The sequence below is a fragment of the Canis lupus genome, chromosome X (genome assembly GCF_011100685.1).
Source record: "Canis lupus familiaris isolate Mischka breed German Shepherd chromosome X, alternate assembly UU_Cfam_GSD_1.0, whole genome shotgun sequence".
NCBI classification, from domain to species: Eukaryota; Metazoa; Chordata; class Mammalia; order Carnivora; family Canidae; genus Canis; species Canis lupus.
Genome location: NC_049260.1, coordinates 21,742,348 through 21,753,881, shown reverse-complemented (window position 1 = coordinate 21,753,881; position 11,534 = coordinate 21,742,348).

Sequence of the window (11,534 nt, the reverse complement as noted above, 5' to 3'; positions counted from 1 at the left end):
CCTCTCTCTCTGTATCTATCATGAATAAATAAATAAAATCTATAAACACACACACACACACACACAAAACTTTGAAATACAAGAGCAAGCAAGAAAAGCAACAAAAATATACTGATATTTGGCTTTAATAAATATTCAAGTGAGACAAAGACATCTTCCTGGCTTTCAACATAATAGTGATTCAGATTAATTGACATTATCTTTGAAGATGCTGGTGAAAATAGCAGAAAGACAGGGACATATAAATATTTTTCTTGATATGAAGCGTCTATTTTCCTACCTGGAGATGAGAAGATCCTGATAATTTCCTTCCAGGTTTCTTTTTAAGGCTTATTTATTTTAGAGGGGAGGAGGGGCAGAGGGAGAGAATCCAAAAGGAGACTCCCACTGAGCTTGAAGCCTGAAGACTCCATCCCACCACCCATGAGATCATGACCTGAATAGAAACCAAGAGTTAAACATTTAACCAGCTGAGCCACCCAGGTGCCTCTCCTTCCAGATTTATAATTGTGGAATTTATATATCTAAATCTATGCTTTCATAAAAATCATACAGAAATTCAAATAGTTTGTCTATAAGCTAAATGTAAATGAAGAAAAAGATTCTTGGTCTTTTCTGAAGGCTTTAGACAAAAGGAAAAAGAAAAGGTGAAAAAAAATTATTTGACCTTTAATTACTTTTGTTATTGACTTACAAATCTAGTCCAAAGAAGAAAGTTTCCTGGGGAAGTGTTTACAGGTGCCATCCTGATTTCTATAGTACCAGAGAGAAAGGTATAAAAGACACTAATGAAATATCCAATCATCAGAGTAGAGACTCCAGCATTCCCCCTGGAGATGTGGAGAATCTATTATTCATTCCCTTGACATAAGAGACTAAAAAGAAAATGACATCATATAATAATGATGCTTTGTAGCAAATAAATACCTATCACTCCCAATCATTCCACATAATAAGAGAAAAACAAAACTATCCCTAGGAATTATTTTTTCCTATATTGTTTTTGTTTTAATACAATCAGCTTAAGGATATATGGTGAGTAGAGTGATCTCATAAAAGTCTGTGACATTTTTGTACCTTATACAACACGTAATAGCCGGCCTCATAGGGTTGACGAGTAAATTAGCAGAATGCCTTGAACAGTGACTGGCAAAAACTAAATGCAACCAAACTGAAGGGGTTCGTTGCTTAGGGTGCATCTCATTGAATATATCCAAGGAAGTGTTGAAAGCAAAGGATTTTGATTACTTATTACAAGTACAGAGACAGGGAGATAGCGCTAAAAGCACTCTCCACCTGGAGTTAGTACAAGAAGTTTTTATTCAGTGTTTTACAGAGTAGGGGCAGGGAGCTTGCGAAGGCACTTTCAGTGCATGTGCCTGGCACGGCTACATGCTAGTGCATAATACATCCTATGTTCAGAAGATGGTGGAAAACCCCAGCCACGAGAGGAATTCTGAGTATTACAATGAGTTGTAGGTAACTTCAGGTCACCTCAAGGGCCTTCTGCCCCTGTCCTCAGATCCAGTCCAGCTCAAACTGGCTCACAGAAGCTATCAGGGCAGACACACCTGGCAAGGGGCTATCAGGTGAAAGACCTAGTTGGGTGTCTCCTTGGCTGGAACTGTTCCACAAAACAAAACACGCCCCTTCCCTGCTTTTCTCCCTTTTCCTTTTTCCTGAGAACTATATCAGTCCTCTTATTTGAATAATTTCCCATTGCATCTAGTTAACATGGCATTGCATATGTTTGCTTATTGAATATATATATTTTTAAAGTCAGTCAACAGTAAATTAATTTGTAACAAAATCTGCCTGTTATTACTTTATTATTCAAATCATCTTTTCGGATTCATATAGACTGATATATTCAAAACTACACCAATGGTAGAAGCTGTAATTTTAAGAGCAAAGCAACTGGGTCTCTCCCCTCTCCCCCACTAAATTTATTTATGTATGTGGATTTAGCACACATTGAACATAACTGTTTTAACTGGTAGCAAAGATACCAACTTTCCATTTGGACTACTTATAAAAATACAAAAGGGAATTTTAAAAGTCAACAAAAGATCAGACAGATGGTATATAGATATAACAAATAGAAAAATGTTACATGCAATCCTGTAGAAAAAAAAAATGTAAATAGGTCACAGAGTTGCAAATCCAAAGAGACAACAGACATATGCAAAGAGGCTCAAATTCACCAGCAGTGGGGGAAATTCCAATGAGAGTAACAATGTAATACCATTCTATCTCTTAAATGGCTAAAACTAGAAAGAGCTACAACCTTGTGGTGATGGTAAATGAGGAAACAGCTACTCTCATAATTGCTAGTGAAATTTTGATGCATTAAAAGCTTTCTGAAAGTAACTTGGCAGCATACATTAAAATTAAAAATACATGTACCCATTCGGGGATCCCATCCCATAGAAGTAAAGCACGTAAGAACACATGCATGTGAAAGTTTATTGCTGTGGTATTTTTTTAAAAACTAAACAAAAAACCCAAACTTGAAAAAACAATGGTGTATCTCCATCAAGAAATGTCAGGATACATTGTGGCATATCCATACTCTCAATTATTGTTATTTGAAATACTGAATTAGAACTTTACTGGTTGTGTTAGGGTGTTTTTCATGAGGTATTGAGATACCAAGATCCAAACATATGTACAATTTAATGACACTGTTAAAAAAATCAGTAGTAATGGGCACCTGGGTTGCTCAGTGGTTGAGTGTGTCTGCCTTTGGCTCAGGTTGTGATCCCAGGGTCCTGGGATTGAGTCCTGCATTGGGTTCCCCACAGGGAGCCTGCTTCTCCCCTGCCTAGGTCTCTGCCTCTCTCTCTGTGTCTCTCATTAATAAGTGAAACATTTTTTAAAAAATTAAATCAGTAGTAACAAATGTTATCCTTATATACATAGATATGTACACCTATTTATACAGGACATGTAAGGATGCAGACTATGATTTCCTGGTCATCTTGAAGGCAGAAAAGGGGGACATTTACTGATTTGAGGGGAGGGAGAAGAGGAGGGCCAAACAAAAGATAAAATGTAAAAAAAAAAAAAAAAAAAAAAGGCTACACCAGAAAGAAGATGTCTATATCCATTATAATCATATATTTTAAATGACCTTTTTCAACATATTTAATAAAATCAAAAGTACAAAGATATTTAAATATATCAATAACACAGGTAAATCAATGCTTTTTTTTAACCAACTCCTTCTCATTCGTTCTTAGGTATATAATAACCTTCAAAATGCAAATTTTTATATTTCCATACTGTATTGCATCTGAGGAGTAACTGGATCTGGTGGAGGCCAGTAGCACATGTAGTGAAAAAATTTACCCAAGGCAAAACAAAGGAGATTGAAGTTTATCGAATACACTGCTAGGGAGCAGCTGCAGGACAACAAAGGAGAGACTTTTTGCCAGGAGGCAGTGGGGGGGAACTCTAGCTAATGGGGGAGTGAGGAGGATCATATATTATTTTCCTTTTTTTGGTACTTGTGCCGGCTTGTAAGTAGACCATTGGTCAGCTAGGGCCTATGGGTATTTTGAGGTAGGTCACCTAATAAGCCTGTTTGTGTTCAGCTTAGTGGCTGGCTATGGGCCCTTTCACCTTACTCAGGACACCATTGCTCAAGCCTGCTGCCTAAAAGTGGCCTCTACAGCATCTGTGGTTATTTGAAACCACTCACTGCCAAAAACGGACTTGTCACTGACCCATTTGGACATGGTTTACATTGGCATAGGTTTCATTCATGTTCTCTTTTATCATTAATATCCTCAATATTCCTTATTGTGCTTCCTAAACTATCTATTGGATTTGCTGGGGAGGAAAAAAATTTGTCTTCTATCCTTCTAGGTTCTTTGGATGGTCTAATAATTAAAAACATAAGATAGATGAACAGTAGTAAAGCAAATATAATTAGATGTCAATGGGGGCCACATTAAGTATATGGACTCAAAGACTAGTCAGTCAGACAACTGAGGTTATATACCCTCTTCAGGTAAGAAATGGGATGGAGGTCTGATGATTTTAAAAAGAAAAAAAAAAAGCAGATGCTTGGTAATTAGACCTTTGTCTTGCTCTCTAGATAGGTCGTTCAGATAGCAAAGTCATCTCTTGGTAATAAATCTCTTTCTAGGCCAGTATTCCTATCTAAATTCTTTTAGGTATGGGGCACCTGACTCCCAGGTAAAGCATGTAACTCTTAATTTCAGGGTTGTGAGTTCAAGCCCCACGATGAGCATGGAGCCTACTTGAAAAAAAATTAAACAAAAAAAAATTATTTTAGTTTAAGGGAGAGGTAAAATTTTTTCTTGAGTCAGTTGGGTCTTGATTGCCTTTGGCTCAAGATAGTCCACATGCCAAAGTGGCACATTTTGGGAAACTTGTTCTGCACTCCTTCGGGTTCATTCTAAAATGCATCTTCCTTTCGTGATGGTTTCTTTCATCCTAATGATGTTCCTCAGCTTTGCCAACTTCATTTTCATCTTATCATTTTCTTGTCTCTTTCCCCCTGCTTTATTGTATTTCTGTCCTGGGTCATCAGTCAAATATTTGGATGTTTGGTTATATTTTCTTCATTAATTACAAAATATTTGTTGACTCCTTGTGTTTTCTCTGTGGCAACATGTTTCTAGTGGGTCTTCTTCGTATGTTAATTAATGACGATTTTCTTGATGTCACATTTCAATAGTGTCTTCATATAGCTGCTGTGTTAGTTCCCTTTTTTGTTGTTAGTTCCCTTTTTAAATAGTCTGTTAGCATTGTTATCCCAGAAATTAGCAATAAAATGAGGATTCATACTTTCCTCTTGTTATCTTTATTTTGGTGGTTAAAAAAAATATCTTGGAATTCTTTTATTTTTTTTAATAACAAATTTATTTTTTATTGGTGTTCAATTTGCCAACATACAGAATAACACCCAGTGCTCATCCCGTCAAGTGCCCCCCTCAGTGCCCGTCACCCATTCACCCCCACCCCCCGCCCTCCTCCCCTTCCACCACCTCTAGTTCGTTTCACAGAGTTAGGAGTCTTCATGTTCTGTCTCCCTTTCAGATATTTCCTACCCATTTCTTCTCCCTTCCCTTCTATTGCCTTTCACTATTATTTATATTCCCCAAATGAATGAGAACATACACTGTTTGTCCTTCTCCGATTGACTTACTTCACTCAGCATAATACCCTCCAGTTCCATCCACGTCGAAGCAAATGGTGGGTATTTGTCGTTTCTAATGGGTGAGGAATATTCCATTGTATACATAGACCACAGCTTCTTTATCCATTCATCTTTCAATGGACACAGAGGCTCCTTCCACAGTTTGGCTATTGTGGATGTTGCTGCTAGAAATATCGGGGTGCAGGTGTCCCGGCGTTTCATTGCATCTGTATCTTTGGGGTAAATCCCCAGCAGTGCACTTGCTGGGTTGTAGGGCAGGTCTATTTTTAACTCTCTGAGGAACCTCCACGCAGTTTTCCAGAGTGGCTGCATCAGTTCACATTCCCACCAACAGTGTAAGAGGGTTCCCCTTTCTCCACATCCTCTCCAACATTTGTGGTTTCCTGCCTTGTTAATTTGCCCCATTCTCACTGGTGTGAGGTGGTATCTCATTGTGGTTTTGATTTATATTTCCCTGATGGCAAGTGATGCAGAGCATTTCTCATGTGCGTGTTGGCCATGTCTATGTCTTCCTCTGTGAGATTTCTGCTCATGTCTTTTTCCCATTTCATGATTGGATTGTTTGTTTCTTTGGTGTTGAGTTTAATAAGTTCTTTATAGATCTTGGAAACTAGCCCTTTATCTGATAGGTCATTTGCAAATATCTTCTCCCATTCTGTAGGTTGTCTCTTAGTTTTGTTGACTGTATCCTTTGCTATGCAAAAGCTTTTTATCTTGATGAAGTCCCAATAGTTCATTTTTGCTTTTGTTTCTTTTGCCTTCGTGGATGTATCTTGCAAGTAGTTACTGTGGCCAAGTTCAAAAAGGGTGTTGCCTGTGTTCTCCTCTAGGATTTTGATGGAATCTTGTCTCACATCGTATCAGCAAGAGAAAAACCAAGAACCATATGATCCTCTCATTAGATGCAGAGAAAGCATTTGACAAAATACAGCATCCATTCCTGATCAAAACTCTTCAGAGTGTAGGGATAGAGGGAACATTCCTCGACATCTTAAAAGCCATCTACGAAAAGCCCACAGCAAATATAATTCTCAATGAGGAAGCACTGGGAGCCTTTCCCCTAAGATCAGGAACAAGACAGGGATGTCCACTCTCACCACTGCTATTCAACATAGTACTGGAAGTCCTAGCCTCAGCAATCAAACAACAAAAAGACATTAAAGGCATTCAAATTGGCAAGGAATTCTTTTATCATCCATCTTGATTACAGTCTTTCAATTGCCAGACTGGACGAAGCAGTTTGTGTGGACTGTTTTTTGCACTTGGCAATTTATACGATAACTAGTGTTGTGCCCAAGATTGCAAATCCAAGAAACCACCAAAGAGCTGATGCCGATGCAAGCAAATGAGGGTTTATTAGCAAGCTCCAGCTTGGATCCAAGTAGATCCAACACAGTGGAGCAGGGACTTGGACCCCTGAGGTGGGTTCCAGCTGGGTTTTTATGGGCTGGTCTAGGGGACCTCCAGAAGGGGTGGAGGAATTTCTTAAGCTCTGTTTTCATTCTGATATGGGGCTTTTAAGGATGTTAAGTGGTTTTTTCCTGTAACTGAAGTAAGGTAAAGTTCAGCTCTTATTCATAGGGGCCTGAGATGGCTGTACTTGTGCTAACACTGAACTTAAGGTGGAATGGCCTTAATTTTCTCAGCCTCCACACTAGTAATTAAATACTATTTCCAAAATGGTAATAGTGCTTCCAAAGCAGTAAAACAAAATGAGCAAAATGAAGTATGCGATGAAATGTTTGTTTTAAGAAATATGCCTTTTCAGGGGAGGAAAAGTGACTTTCTTTCTGTCCTATGTTCTTAGCTGAGAACCCAAATGAAACGGTAACAGGAGAAAAAAAAAAGATAAACAGGAGAAAAATTAAGTTTGATAACTTAATATTTTAAAAAGTTTAATAAATGTGTACCTCATGTATACATGGGAGATACCCAGGAAAACTGAATTAATTCTTCTTCTGAATGGCTCAAGTCATCACCATAAGTGACTTTTCCAGCTAAAGACAAAAGAACACGTTGTGAAGAGTGGAGGAGGGGGGATCCCTGGGTGGCGCAGCGGTTTGGCGCCTGCCTTTGGCCCAGGGCGTGATCCTGGAGACCCGGGATCGAATCCCACGTCGGGCTCCCGGTGCATGGAGCCTGCTTCTCCCTCTGCCTGTGTCTCTGCCTCTCTCTCTCTCTCTCTCTCTGTGTGTGTGTGACTATCATAAATAAATAAAGAAAAAAATATTAAAAAAAAAAAGAGTGGAGGAGGGGAAGCCTGTTATGGGAGGTTACAAAGAAAAGAACAGTAATAAAGGTTATGGTTGTTAGGCCAATTTACATCCTCACGTTCTCCAATGCTAAAGAGTTTCTAGAGATTTAGAATCCTCTGTCTCTTCCAAGTACAGAAAGGGAGACATCCTTACAAATGGAGATTTCCCTTGTAAATATCTATTACAAAAAGGGTAGCTTTAGATCAATTTTCAGAGCTGCTGCTTTGTCCAAATTTCATAAAAAATAATCTGCTCAAAATAATCTTGACAAAGAGACAAGTTTTGGTATGGCAAATTCTGCTCCCCTTCACTTTAAAAGAGGAGAAGAAAGTGACGTCCATCACAGAAACCTCTTTGGCATTTTAGAACGAGATACTCTAATGCAATAAGTGGAATTGATATAAATAGTCATTACTTTTGTCTCACATTGAAAGCTTTTTTTAACATCAGTTTTGTTACCTGAACACTGACTTCACAGTCCAGAGCTATAATTTCTAAATGATTTGTTTCTTTAGTTTGTTGAATGGGTTTTTGTCATTACCATATAGCTTTATTTTATAGAATACATCAAGTCAAAGAGGCAATTTAAAATGTAACCGCTTTCTAGTACCTTTTTGGTCCCTTACACTTCTCACATTCTATGGATATCTGTTGTGAAAGTTCAAAGGTGTTTTAGTCATTTGCTCTGCATAGTATTTTTTCTATTACCTGGCTTGGAAGAATAATGGAATTTCAAGATTAAGTTGATATTCTGGTTAAAGGAATGAACACAAATCCCATCCAGGACTAACTTATTTCCATTGGAATATGATTCAGTATAGTAATGCCAACCAAAATTGAATGTGTTATGCAATTAATCAGTTGATGTGCCTATTTTCAAACATTTATTGAATATTGATAGTATGCTTGATACTGTACAGAATACTCAGAGGTATCCTTCCAAGGGAAATTTATATCATTTAATATACTTTGTTAATATTAAGTATCAGCACTTTGAGGTCTATCGGGACCACTTTTAATAAGAATTTCATTAAATTATTTTGAATAATTCGCGGTATTTCTGTTATTTTCAAAATATCACAGCAATGTCAATACAAAAAAGATCATAAGTCATCCTTTCCTTTGTTATTTTTGCCACTTAATGCTTTTTATTATCAGGCTAAATGATCAGATAAAATTGTAGCCAAATTACAATTAAGCATAATCATTACAATCTACATAAATAATATTTGTACTCTGTGTTTGGTATGGTCTGATAAAAATGATAACTTGTGTAATGCACAACCTTTGTAATGCAGTACTTTTACTTTGTAAGGAGTAAAGTGGCATTTATTTTAAAGCTTTTATTAAATTAAGGAATTCACTTAGTGTGCTATAATTTTTTAAAGAATTCCCACCTCACTACATATAAGAATTTATGCTAGACAAACTGCAAATCAAAAAATGTTAAATCTTACTTGCCAGATACACAATTCTCCATTTGTAAAAGCTAGAAAAAAAAGTATTTTGAAGGTCTGAAAGTCTATTTAATAAGTATGATCACATGAGTGACAGGCAAAGGAGGAAATTTTAGCTTCTGTGTCTTACACTGTTCCAAAGACATTATTTCTCTTGAAGAAATTTTATACACCACTGGACCGTATCATGAACTAGTCACATTTAATTTAAAAAAAAATAATCTTAGTATAATGTGAACTATTCCAACAATACTTATATGCCAAACTTTTAAATTTCCAAATACTGTTTTAAGAACAGTATTGTCTCCTAGCAAGTGGCTTGGACCCATGCAGTATTTTAGCATAGTGCTTTAAATATCACTTTTCACAAACTGCTTTTCATGAAGTGAAAGCAATTGTATATATTAATTCTTATGAGAACCCCATCAGTATTCATTATATGAATTCTTTGTAAGAATGGGCATTACTATTTTATTATCTGGTATGCATGCATAAACCTCAAGGTACCAAAGTAGTTTTTTTGAAATCAATATTTCAAAATGTTGTATTTTCTAATAATTACGTATAAGTTACATTGTGCAGAGGTTACTTTTGTTGCATAACCTGTCTGTGGTCACACTGTAGCTGTTCCCATCGATGTCCAAGGAAAATGAATGAGTTCGTAATTTTTTAGGCTATGTCATTATGGATAAAATTTATAACATTAATGTCATTACTACTTCTATGTGACATTTTGCAAACCACTTAGCTGTGCATTTATTGTGTCTGGGGAAAAGTTAAAAAAAGATGACAAAAATAAGTCACAGTAAAGAATTTATGATCTTATAAAAAATATTTAGAAATGCTATGTGTTGGGGCACTGGGGTGGCTCAGTGGCTGAGCTTCTGCCTTTGTTTGGCTCAGCATGTGATCCCAGGATCCTAGGATCTAGTCCCATGTCGGGCTCCCTGCATGGAGCCTGCTTCTCCCTCTGCCTGTGTCTCTGCCTCTCTCTCTCTGTCTCTCATGAATGAATAAATAAAATGTTTTTAAAAAATTATTTTCCAGTTTTACTGAGGTATGAATGACAAATACACATTGTATTTATTTAATGTGTATAATTGATGTCTTAGTATACATACATATACCTTGTGAAATGATTCCCCCAATTAAGTTCATTAACCTTAAAAAATCACAAAAGGCAGAAAAAAAAAGAGCATAAGTCAAAAATAGGAAAATAGAAAAGGGTCAACAAATAGAAAACAGTGGGATGCCTGGGTGGCTCAGTGGTTGAGCATCTGCCTTTGGCCCAGGGCGTGATCCTGGAGACCCGGGATCGAGTCCCACATTGGGCTCCCTGCGTGGAGCCTGCTTCTCCCTCTGCCTGTGTCTCTGCCTCCCTCTGTGTGTCTCTCATGAATAAATAAATAAAATCTTTATAAAAAAAACAAATAGAAAACAGTAACAAATAGGGTAGATATTAATCTAATCATTTCAATAATAATTTTCAATATCAGCAATCTGAAAATACCAATTAAAAGAAGAGCTGTATGAATCAGGAAACAAATCTCAACTACATGTTGTTTACAACAAATTCATTTTAAATATAAATATTAAAAATAGATATAATTAAATATAAATATGTGTTGAGTGAACTGGGCATCTGCCTGGGCAGAAGACCACACATTTATTAAGTGAAGCCTCAGCACTTAGTTGTCAGATCTGATGCTGGGTGTGTGCTCTTCCTAGGAATCTCAGGGAGGAAGTGTTGAGTCTGTTTGCAGATGAGAAAACTGAAGCCCAGAGAAGCTGAGGATGAGCCTGTGTTCCCGGGTTCTTGAGGGGCAGAACTGGCATGGATTAAAAATTAAGAAATGAAGAAAGATATACCATGATCTTATTAACCAAAGGAAAACGGGAGTAGGTGTGTTAATTTCACACAGAGCAAAGTTCAGATCGAGGGGAGTTACCAGGGTTAGAGAAGGGCATTAAATAATAAAGTGCTAACTCTCTTAGATTACATAACGGTACTTAATGAGGATGTGCCTAAAAACAGAATATCATGAGATATTCTGTATGAGACAAAAATTATAAGAAAAAGTAGATGAATCCATTATACTAGAGACTTCTACAACTTTACATATTAGAAATGAAAAGATCTAGCAGGCAGAAAATTAGTAGGGACATAGTTGAACTCCTTAACATGATAAGTTAACAGGATATGATTAACATCTACGGACTACTTCATCCAACTGCAGAATACACATTCTTGTCAAGCTCACATGGGGCACTCACCGAGATTAACCACATTCTGGGCCATAAAGCACATCTAAGAAATATTTCAAAAATGGAAATCATGTAGTTTCTATCTCAGACAATAATGGAATTAAACTTGAAACCACCAACAAAACGATGACTGGAAAATCCTCAAAGCATGAAGATTAAATACGACACTAATAAATTACACGAGTATAAAAAGAAAACTCAAGAGAAATTAAAAAAAATATATATCTTCAATGGCTCAGCAGTTTACCACCGCCTTCAGCCCAGGGCATGATCCTGGGGACCCGGGATCGGAGTCCCACGTCGGGCTCCCTGCACGGAGCCTGCTTCTCCCTCTACCCCCCACCCCCCCGTCTCTCATGAATGAAT